Source organism: Phalacrocorax carbo, chromosome 6 (assembly GCF_963921805.1).
Source record: "Phalacrocorax carbo chromosome 6, bPhaCar2.1, whole genome shotgun sequence".
Taxonomy (NCBI): domain Eukaryota; kingdom Metazoa; phylum Chordata; class Aves; order Suliformes; family Phalacrocoracidae; genus Phalacrocorax; species Phalacrocorax carbo.
In genome coordinates this window covers 10,639,852-10,652,148 of record NC_087518.1, presented here as the reverse complement: position 1 = coordinate 10,652,148, position 12,297 = coordinate 10,639,852, and positions in this window count along the sequence as shown.

The window sequence follows — 12,297 nt, the reverse complement described above, 5'->3', positions numbered from 1 at the left end:
CCTGTCTTCTGCCCAGCACTCAGAGAGGTAGGAACTTGGATTAAAAACTGCGAAGTCTGGGGTGTCCGTTTCAGTAAAGCATGTGAGCACATATTTAGCTTCAGATACAAGCGCCACCCTGTTGTCAGTGCTTACGCCAGGCTGAAGCACCTTGCTTTTCCACATGGATTACACAGGCAGGACCTCATTGGCAAGGATGTGCTTGTTATTAATAATTCATTTTTAGGGAATGGAAAAATGTAAACTTTGCACAAATAAATATGCTACAAAAGGGATAATAAGCTATTTTATCATTGCTAGGTTGTCTCAGGGGCCATATAACTATTTTGACAGTTGAACTTTTCTCCTGGTGTTTCTGCCTATGTCAATAACTTACACAAGCTCTCTGTGCAAAGGGTTATGCTCTTGTTTGTGATGCTCATGTTGCTGGATCATTACTCTACACTTCTAATGTAATAAAGAAAAATCTTCCAGCCATAAAAGAAAAAAAAAACCTTGCAAAATGAGTTTGCCTTTCAGAGAAAAACTTGCTGTTGCCAACATAGAATCACACAATGGTTTGGGTTAGAAGGGACCTTAAAGACCATCTAGTTCCAACCCCCCTGCCATGGGCAGGAACACCTTCTATTATGCCATGCGCTCAAAGCCCCATCCAGCCCGGCCTTGAACACTTCCAGGGATAGGGCATCCACAATCTCTCTGGGCAACCTGTTCCAGCACCTCATCCCCCTCATCATGAAGCATTTCTTCCTTGTATCTAATCTAGATCTACCCTCTTTCAGTTTAAAGTCATCGCCCCTTGTCCTATCACTACATGCCCTTGTAAGAAGTCCCTCTTCAGCTTTCTTATGGGCCCCCTTCAGGTACTGGAAGGCTGCTATAAGGTCTCTGTGGAGCCTTCTCTTCTCCATGCTGAACAACCCCAACTCTCTCAGCCTGTTTTCACAGAAGAGGTGGTCCAGCCCTCGGATCATCTTCACGGCCCCAGCTCCATGCCCTGCCCCATCTGTCTCCCCTGCCTGTCCTTCCTAAAGAGCCTGTATCCTTCCATTCCAATGCTCTAGTCATGGGAACCATCCCACCACATCTCTATGATGCCAATAAGATCATAGCCCTGCAGGTCACTGTCTCCTCTTGTTTATTCCCTGTGCTATGTGCATTTACATGGGGGCATTTAAGTTGGGCCCCTGATGAAGCTGACTTACTGGCTGGAGTGGCTGGAATTCATTTTGGATCAACAACAGGGAAAAACTACCTTTCCTCAGAATAAAAGCTAAAGTTTTACTTAAAAGCAACCAAGCTGGGACCTTCTTGTTATGTTGTAGCATCCTTTGAGTCAGGATTTTTTGAGCTCTGTTAACATTTTAGCTCCTGAAGCAGTGTACTGCATTATATTCTGAGTTACTACACAGATAAGTAGGGCAAATGGCCAAGTGGATTAATAAATGGAGGAGCAAAGCCTCCAGAGGAGGAGTGCAACTAGTGTAACATATAACGAAGAGAAAGTATGCTTGAATGAACATGGATGCTTCTCTACTGATGCAACTGTAGCATAAAGATCTAGTCCTTCACTGTGAAATCTGATACAGGTCAACTGAGTTCGGAATAACTTTGCTGCTTCAAATAAAATGATGATTTGACTCAAACATGGCCACCATTTTTCACCAGCCCTGCTAATGTGGAAGGTGAAACAGGTTTTATTTTATCTTGAAACCAAAACCCAGCTTTGCATCCTAAGAATGCTCCCATCAAATTTCATTCTCCAGCAGTCTGACTTAAAGGTTAGTGTGAAGATAGTTGTGAGCACCATATGCCTGACAACTTGGCGTAATGACATGTGACTTCAGCTTGTGTTTCTCTTTAGAAGATGACTAATGAGTCTTACTCTCATAGAAGACATTAAAATACAATTCTGTTATGTTAGATCAGCTCTCACAACTGCGAAATTACAGGGTGGTAGGCATGATATAGTTCTTGAAGATGTGGGTTGGTGTGGTGGCTTTTTTTTTCTCTGCACTGGATTCCAGTCAAACTCCTCCTGATGCAAATGTATGTGGTAATTCTTCACGCGGACAGAAATGTATGCACTCCTGTATTTTACAAGGCAGATTTTGTCCTGTGTTTTTACAGGTTTTTCTAGCTCTGGTAAAGTCTTTAATGAAATTCCAATCCTGTAGTTGACTCATTAAGCTTTCCCTCAATTCATCACTGTAAAACTGATCATCAAGATGTTGTCTTTTGGTGTTATCAATCTTGAGTGACTTTTCTAGAGATTGATGCACATTCATTCTTATGACCAGCTCAGATGATATCTGCTATTTGTCTCGATCTCCTTTTATTTAGTGTTTTAACTTAGAAGGTTCTACTGCCTTTTTTGATTGAATTTTAATGATGAGGTCTTGACTACAAGACAGACCTTCCACAGCTTTCAGACACATTTTACGAAATAGTGTCCTCGGGCTTTCTTTGCTGACACGTTTCCAGATTGTCTTTTTCATGTCATCTCAGAGGGTATTTACTGCACAGTGTGTGTGCTTCTACCCATGTAGACATGCTGCAGAGGTATATCTAGCTTTAAAGAAGACTTGGCGATAGGAAATTACTTCATGGTATAGAACAATTATTTGCCAATTTCCCAGCAGGTGCCAATGGGTCTGTAAGGGGCAAATTAAGGTGCAAAGGAAAGTAAAAGAAGAATGACATAGTTCTGTCAACAATATAATCACAAATAGACGAGCGTGTCAGTGAAATGCCAGGTCAGTTGTGGCCAGCAAAGTCACACTCTGGTTAAGCACAGACAAAACCAAGCAAAGAAAACCAAGGAGGAAGAGAAATAAGGGAGGAAAAAGAAGACTTAGAAGAGCAGTGGCAGCATCAGAGTCCAGTGATGGGATAGTTTAGGGCACAACTGAAGCCAGACAAGTTGGGGGATATTTTTGAGGATGGTCTCTGAAAATCAGTTAAAGGGCAGGGCAGCAAAGCTTTGGACCACTGTGACAAATTCATGGCATTGATGGATGCAAGTGGCTGCCTGTTAGTGTTTCCTTCACCATGTATATCTGACCTACAGCACATCCCTCTCAAGTCCATTCATTTCTAGAATCTATCCCTCTCTTATTTGAAACGACTGTAATCCAGTTTCTGGCACCAAGACATCAGGACAGCTTTTTCATTGGAATAATTAAAATTTTAGTTTATTTTTTCCTCTTCTTCAGCATCCCGTGGTACCTTGCAATAAAACTGCCAGCAGGTGCCTCGGACATTAACAGCATCTCATGGGTAGCTTTTGTTAGGGATGCTGCTGCAAAGCCCAGTCCTGGGGTAAAGTTGTCAGTTTCTTTGAGGAGAAACATACTGATGCAATCCTGGACTTCATGCTGGTTGTCTTCCACAAGACACAGCTATTCCTTCTATCATGGGGGCAGATAACCATTTGCCCTCAGTGCAGGGGAGCTGTGTTTAGCACATAGCAATCTCAGGAGGTAATACCTTTGTCTGCATCATTTAGTCTCTTGCTGGGGGTTTCCTGTTCATCCCCAGGGGGTTGGACTGCTGTATTGAGGGCTTGGGAAGTGCTCACTGAGAGTTTGTGTTGCAGGACACCATGAGGGTTGCATCTTCACAAATGAACCCTTCTGTTCATTCAGGCTCATGACAGAGCTCTTACAATGGATGGAAAATGAGGTGTGTTTAGGTCAGTATTTGACAAGCACTTAAAGTATGTATCCATGCCACCCCTCCCCGCTTTCACCCCCAGATGGACACATGTACACATGCCGTTGTTTGTAACATGCTTTCATGGTGCTGTGTTCTGGGCTCAGAGCTTCTGCCTGTTCCCAGCTGTACTTTAGTATCCAACAGGGATTGTAAATCAGCTGATGCATTTTAATGTAGAGTAACAGATTTCTGGTGAAGAGCTTTCTTCTCCGTGCCTCCTCTCTGGAGTTATTTGCATCTTTCCACCATGTCTGCATGTGCACCAGTAGTCCTGGAGATTAACCTTAAGCTCTGATTGAAAGCAAAGCAAAGTGACGTTAGCTTGTAAAATGGATTCTGTGAGAGATACATTTAATGATTTTCTTTTTCTTTTTTTTTTAATTCCTTCAGTACTCAAAGGTAAACTGCTGCTAGCAATGTTATTGGACCTGGATTTTTTTCTTTCTCTTTCTCCCTCCCCTCCCTCTCTCTCCTTCCCCACCTTTCCTTTTTAAAACCTTTACCATTCAAAGGTACAAAGTTTCAGAAAGCTTTTGGATCTAATTCATAGATGGTGCATAGTTCCTGAGTGCATCCTTCCTGATAAGGAATCATTTGTTTCTTTGAAAGTATTTTCTCGATAAACAGGTTCAATTGATTCTTTGTGGCTGCTGCCTGAGCTGAACATATCTATCTTCTTGGGGCTGAGGAAGAAGAAAACATGTAATAGAGAAGCTGGGTACTTTGTGACACCTGTTTGCCCAGAGATAGTAAGTTGCTTGGAAAGCCTCATATCTTGCCAGGTCACACAAGCATGTAGCTGTTCTGGGCAGTTCACAGAGTTCTTAAATGTGTATTTAGCTCTCAAAACAACAATAACTTTTCTCCTACTTTTTTCTTTCAATTACTATGTGGGTGGGTGTACAGCATCTGTGCCCTCTACTATTCGCTGTCCTTGGGGATGACTTCATCAGGCCTCTAAGCCAAACTCCAATTGTGCTGTAATATTTAATTCCGGAACATCAAATATGGCCTTTGTATCACACAAACTCTGTCCTTGGCATCCCTTTGGAGGCTGCCCTATTCTCAGTGATGGTCATCCCTGCAGGGCAGCTAGAGCACTAGATCTCAGCTCCTGCTTCGTAGCGCCGTGAAAGCAGGAGATAGAGCTGATGGGTGAGAAGGATCACTTGCCAAGTGCATATATGCTCCACAGTGGAGCCTCAATGGGTAGGCGGTCACTCTGCAAGCTATCACGAAATGCAAGTTCCAGGGGACATTATTTTTCATAACTCTGCTCAAAAACTAAAGCTCAAGGCAGTGTTTAATCTGTCAAATACTTATTGGAGAGCTACTACTTCATGTGTACGTTATACTCTGGCAGTACCCAGCTACTGGGAAAAGGCATTGAGTTGAGCAGGGGGGGATCTGTACATGCTGGTTGATGATATGGGCGGAGGGAAATTTTTAAAGAAAAACTAAGATGTGAGAGTAGCCCTGGAAAGGGAGTAGGCAAGGGGCATCAGAAGCATCTGTGCTGAAAGGAGGTGCAGCTGAAGGCTGAGGAAATTGTGGGCTCAGTGTTACCCTTGTGTTGCAGCACGTGGCAGCATTGGTGGGGTGGAGAGGGGATGATGTTCCCAGAGGACTGTCCCCTTCTGTCTGCTGCATGTTACCAATGCACTAAAGCGGAGTATTTGCAGGCTTTGGTGTATGTGAAAGGCCATACCAAAATGTCTTGGCAGCAGGATCATAACTGCCTTGTCAGAAGCTTTTCTCCTTGGAGGCAGCTCAGTCATACAGCTACTGGAGCAATTTGAGGGAAACTGTGTTTTTTAGTTACCTTATGAAGCTGGTCCTATGGTATGGGTGAGTGTTTTTGGCTGGAGGCAGCAAAGACCATGCTGTGCTTTGCCTGTAGTTGTGTCCAGTGCTGGTGTCTCTGGGGTGGTCCTGTTTTGTTGTCAGCTGTAGCTCAGGCTGCAGAACACACTCCTAACATGGCATTATCCTCTTGTGCTTACTTTGCTCTCCATATCTCACTTTTCCAGCTGTTTTAGGGAAGACAGCTAAGTTTTTCCACAGCTTGCAACAATATGCAGAACATGAGGAAATTCCACTTTTAAGTTTTGCAGCCAGTCCAGCATCTGTATTTTGTAATTTCCTCTTTTTATTGTTGCCTACTTCCAAATGCCTTAAAGTCATTGGAAGCAGCCTTTAGTGCCTCTTTCTACAGCCCCACCCTTATAAAGAGCTCCCATTAAGTTTTGTGTCAGTTCAGTGGGAAGAAGGGACGTGGCCTTAGCTGTGTGCTATTTACCTTTTTATATGCCTGCTTCAGTTCACTTCCTTGGCCAGCCTGTGCTTTCTTTGGCTTTCTAGTTATTTAAACAGGTGTGGTTTGTGGACTTTGTGCTGCCCCGTGTCAGTTAATGACATGCTGAATTACACTGGCTACTTGTACACTACAGATGACAGCCTTTGACAGCTATTCTGGAGGTACCATTTGTCGGGTTTACAGTGATGCATCTGAGGAAAGGGTCTTGCACTTGACGGAACAGTTACTCAGTCTCTTCCCCCTGCATGAATGCTTTGGAGCTGCAGAGCTGTCTGCAGAAGACTCTGGCAAGGCCAGCTCCTGCCTGCTTTGGGGCATCTCTTAACTGCTGGAGTGAACAATTCTTAATAGCATTCCTTGTAAGGAGCTTAATCTTTTTAGGGCAAACCCACATCTCTTAAATTCTTTGGAAGATGAATAGGCTACTTTGGTTATATTACACCACCACTTCCTTCCATCCTTCCCCTGGCCCACCATTAGCATCACTATATCTAAAGAAATTAAGAAAGAAAATTGCATTGGCTTGTTTTATATTGCTTACAAGATGACGGCATTAGAAAGCTTATTTCCCCCTGCTCACCCCAATACCTTTCATGTGCCCCTGCACCTGTGGTGCAGTGTTGCCTCTGCTCTGCAGAGGAGATGATACAACATCCATGTGCACAGCCTCAGTGTCTTCCTGCTCAGTCTCTGGGTGCAGCAAGTATGAGGATTTGCTAGACACTGTTATGAGCAAACTACCTGCAAGCGCTCAAACTTTCCCCAGACTTGAAGTTTCAAGAGCAGTCTTGAAACTTCCCGTGCGACTCTGTTTGATCTTGGAGGAGAAAGATGAATGCCGTTCATACAGGTTCACTTCCCCTAACGAATGGTTCATTGATCCATGCTGGAAACAGTCAGCCTTGTTGACTACAGGGAGCAGAGTACAGACTGGGAACTGTTTCCTCTTCTCCACAAGCTGAATGGCATTGATTGCCTTAGAACCAATACATTTTCATTAGGCTTATCTTATTTTCCAGATTTTCATCGTTCACAGTGTTTATGAAAGAAAGAAATTAATGGCCCTTGCTAAATAGTGCAGAAAGGAACTGGGAAAGATTCCCAGGGCTTTGGTCTGATCCTTCCTTTCCTGCATTACATCCTTGGGATTTCAAGGGGTCATTCTGGTAGCAAAGGCCAGGGACTGGTGTCACTTGCAGAGCCTGGCTGCTGGCCTTCTGCGCTCCCTCGCTGAGTTACCCCACGTGTGCTGGATGTGGAGAAGGTCTTCAGGGGACAAAAATACATTAATTGGCCCCTCTCCTTACAGAGACAGTGCAGACACTAACAATAAGTGTCCTGGAGGGCACAGGGATGTGCACACCGTTAACACAAGCGGCCTGAGAGAGGATCACAAGGCAGTGCTGCCCTTTCCTGCTCCGATGCTGTGCTCTGCAAAGCAAGGAGCCGAGAGGTTTGAATTCAAGGGGTGCCGCTGCTCCTTGCGGGAGGGCAGAGGCTTCCCAGGTCCTGGCCTATTCCATATGGTTCTGTCCTGAGGGGGCAGGAGACTTTAAAGATGTAGAGAGAGATAAGGGCCTGGTCAGGATCTGTCTGTGGGATGTTTAATATCAAAGGCTGCTGATTTGCCAGGGTACTAGTGTTTGTGTATGTCTAGGTCCTGTCTGAGATCCTGACTCTGGTCAGGGTCTTGTTAGGATTAAAAGCTGGGGAAAGCAAAAAAATAAAAGCCAAACAAGGTAACTCCTGTGTCCATGGGCTGGGAACGGGACCTGCCTGGCTGCAGAACAAGTGCTCAGGTGTGACTGCTGCAGACTGGGTGAGTCCCTGGTCCTACACCATGGCAACCCCTGCCTGCCTCATTTTCTTTCCTGTTGCGTTTCACTCACCATTTGGCAGCAGGACGCTTTCCTCAGCAGCCCTTTGCCACCCCACCTCTTGCATCCAGGAGCCCCAGAAGGAAGCCAGCGCCTTCTCAGAAGCACCCAGCGTGTGTGGATGCTGCTATGTCAGGGTGCAACATCAGTGGCCCTGCTTGGATCTAACCCTTTTGCCCTTGGCTTTGCAGCCAAGTGAAGGCTTAAAAATGGAAAACAAAACAAAGCTGTCAGAAAATCTGGTATTTGTGTTGTTTCCCTGAAGGCAGAGCAGCACAGCAGGCTGCTGGGCAGTGGCAGTTGCTTTGGAGTGCTGGAGAGAGACTGTTTCTCTTGTAGGGGTCTGGATTTTATCACGTACTTCTTATTCTGCAGGTTTGCTAGTCCAGATATATTTACTACATGGTTTCTTGGCTAATTATTTCTAGTGTGGCACTGATTGAGCTGTTAATAAAGTGTGAAGGTGCCTCGCAGGCAATTTTTGAGTTTTAAAGAAACGATCTACATCTAAATTGCAAATTGTAAAATTTCCTTACCCACTGATATTAAGGTGATAGCATCTCCACTATTGTAAAATTAATCAAACTTCTCTTGGTGACAGAAACATTAATATAAATTTTTCGTCACAATTACAGAGAGAGTTATTGCAGCCTCTGACTTGTAATTAATTTCTCTTTCTTTTCATCACTGTGTTACAGCCCTTTGTAATAGTGATAAATGGAGTATCTACCTGACCTTTTTTTCTTATATAATATAAATTACTTTTAGATTCTAAAAAAATTACTTCTGGTTAATTGGTGCTTTTCCATAAACAGGGGTATAGGAGAGAATAGCTTGGGGTGGTTGTTATTTTAAATAAGCATTGTTGCAGTTTAGATGACAGGCAGCAGGGGACCAGAGTCGAGGGTAGTAGGGACCAAATACAACACTAGACACTGTCCCTGTGTTATGTGTTGTCCCAGTGGAGACACATGCACAGAAAATGGACTACAAGGAGAGATTTGCTGCTGTTGAGGAAGGCTTTAAAATAGGATTGGCAGAGGATGATGGTGCATCAAACCACTGGCAGAAGTGAGAACTGGGAGAGGTTGAGGGATAATTGTTGTAAGAAGAAAATGAATGGGTCGATCAGTCAAATGTTTTAGATACGTCAGCACAAGGAATAAAAAGGAGGCACTTCAGGTCTTGTGTATAATCAATGTTACAATTTAAATGCCATAGCAAAGACTTGGTAGAAAGTGGCTGTGGCCAGAGTCCTGATGCAGCTGGTTCAGGGAGGACTTGGCCATGGGGGAGATGCTGATGCTCAGGTTGAAGTTGTGGTATGTCTGCTGCAAGGCTCCTGGTGCTGGTTGTTGGGAACAGGCAGTCTGTCAGAGACAGTTGGTTATGGACCACCAAAGAGATGGCATGAATGAGGCTGCTGCTGAGCATCTGGCAGGTCAGATCACTGGTAGTGCAAGGTAGGATTTCAAAAGAGAAACACAACAGGACACAATACCTTGCAACTTTGCAGCTGGCTGGGCAGAAAGAGATCTGAAGAAAACGGGAACATGAAGGTGGATGAAAGAAGGGTGAAAAACAATGCAGGTGGTGGCTGTGAAATGAAAGCTCATGATTCAAACTGAAGGTAATGTGCTTTAAGATTGACATATAAGTTCTATAGGACAACAAGAGAGACCAGTAGTGCTGAGACCCTGAGCTTGCCAGAGCCCTGGGGAGAAAACTCCTGCCCTTTGTTCTCTGGACATGAATGCACCAGCAGACCCTATAGATCTCCAAATGTCTGCAGCTATTAGGGTATTAGGACAAACTGGATGTTCCCAGCTCTTGTAGCATTTTGAGAATGGAGCATGAAGCCGGAGCAATATTCAGGGCCAATTAGCAGTTATCTTCAAGAGCATGAGGAGGTCTGGGGAGGCTCCAGGGGAAGAGAAGAGATGTAGGTAGCACCTGCCTCTGAAAGAGAGGGAAGAGAAGAGCCGGGCAAATCGAACTGGTCTGTTTGAATTCACTGCTGGGTCAAGTGATCCAGTGATCTCTCCATATGCACTTGGAGCATCACAGGCAATGAAGAACAGGGAGCACAACTGTCAGGGATGTATCACCTCAACTCCACCTAGTTCCCCTCTATGACAGGATGACAAAGTGGAAGGAGGGTCATCAGCTTGACTGCGGTGAGGTTTTTCATGGCCTCTCTCATGCCAATCTCCAAAGCAATCACAGGATATTGAGTCTCTAAGACAGGTTGTGAATGATTGAAAAATTGTGTGCCGGAAGAAGTTATCAGTGGTTTGCTGTCAGACTGGGGAGGGCTTAAGGTGAGGTGCCTTACAGTGCCTATCAGGGGTCTGGGACTGTTCAATACTGCACTTGTGACTTGGGTGGTGGAGTTAAGAGTCTCCATGCAGGGCCTGGAGGTGACACTAACCAGAGAAAGGAGGCAACACCTTGGAGATCAGCATTGGAATTCAATGTCACTGTGGAAAAACAGAAATGATCAGAAAGCAGTTTGATTAAAAAAAAAAAAAGAATACATGTATATGCATACACCACATCTAGCTTTGAGTTTTCAGTAGCAGAGGCTTATCAGGGATCAGAAAACAAATGGGTGAACAACTGTGTGTTCTTGCAGAAAAAACAAATGAGCCATCATATGCAGACTGATAACCAGAGGTGTCATATGGGAGAAGGGCAGTTGCCTTTCACTCACCCACACCAGCAGGGAAGGGCCTTGAGCAGAACGTGCAGTTTGGGGGATGCTGTGGGGAAGATGAGGAGCTGGAGGATTCTGAAGGAGAGCTGCAGGGAGCCTCGCAGCACCGGTGGGCACACGCTATGTGGAAAGGCTGAGGGAGATGGGCTTGTTTAATTTGAGGTAATGGGAAACTGAGTGGGATGAGGTGGTAACTTTTTAACTCAGCAAATTACTGCAGAAAGGGAGAAGGTAAGTGAGATGTTCCCAAAGCCCACCGTCGCTTGGAAAAGGGGGTTTGACCATTCAAACAGATTTATTTGAGACTTATCCAGGGATGTGGTATAATGTTTCAGTAAAATCACTTGGGTGTCATATTTCAGAAGTGGCTGTGCGTCCAGCAGAGTCGATATCATTAGCCCCTAATTACAGACTATCTTATCTGAATTACTTTATGACATTCAGTGATCTGTGTTACAGGGGAGAATAGAATAAATTACAAGAATACTGCCTCAGGCTGTACAATCTCATAAATTAGTAAATATCAAACTTTGTCTATATCTTTAAGCATCCACTTCTTTGGATGCTTATTTGAAATGTGTTTTCTTTATGGTTAAGTTTCCCACCTGTAAAATTTGTGTGTCTGTGTTGCGGTCTTTGGGTTTAACCCAGAAGAGTCTCCTGTTAGACATATTTGGCCACCAACCAATTTGCCAGGCAAACTACATTTTTCTCTCAAATGTAGTTAATGACCCAAACAAAATGAAATGCTTGTTAGGGGTTGATTTAAACAGTGTGGTCTAATGGCAATGTTCTCTCCTTTCTGCCCACTCTCACTAACAATTCCACTCTATTTCAACTAGCAAAAAAGAAATGAGCTTTTTAAGCAAGGCTCAGAAATGTGTCTATTGGCTGGAGGGAAGGGAGGGCACATTTAGCTGGAGATTTTTACTTTGAAATTTCCTGACAAAAATTAATTAGAAGAATCATGTAATTACAATAAATGTATCTCATTGGTCCCCAATGGCTTGTTTCTAAACACAGAAGGATTATTTAGGCATTCATGACAGCAACAAAAAGTACCAAATAAATGTAATGGGTTCTTTTTATATACAATAAAAATGACATACAGTAGCTACATGTTTTACTAATTTGGCAACAGGATCTTAAAGAGGTGTGTACGGTTGTGCAGTTCTTTCAATCTTTGCTGCAGATGAAAGGCTGGACTTGTATTTGCAAGGGCTAAGATGCTGACTGGTGTTCCTGCTGGTGTTCCACAAGATATTGGAGAGATGTTCTGGCACCCAGAAATGCGGCTATCTCCACTTGCTGTGCCATTCACATTTCATGTTCCTCCCATGAAGTGGGAGATGAAAATTTTCCTGAAAGGCAGAGTAAGGCTGACAAATAGACCAAGGGGGCTGTATTGAGCAGCCACTGCCAGTAGAGGATAAAACCTCATTGCCTGTGCTGAGACCAGCCTGAGCCTGTACAGGGAAGGTGTGGGTGCTTCTTTCACTACCTGGTGCTCTGCACTGCTGCAACAGCTCTATTCGTCTGGTATCTTTAAAGTGGCTTTTGAGCATGCTTTTGAGATGCCTTCAGTGCTGCCATGGTGCAGGTTTCTGCCTCCCTCAATTCCAGGTAATATTAAGATCCCTATTGAATCCTCCAAGGGAGGAATTGCAGAT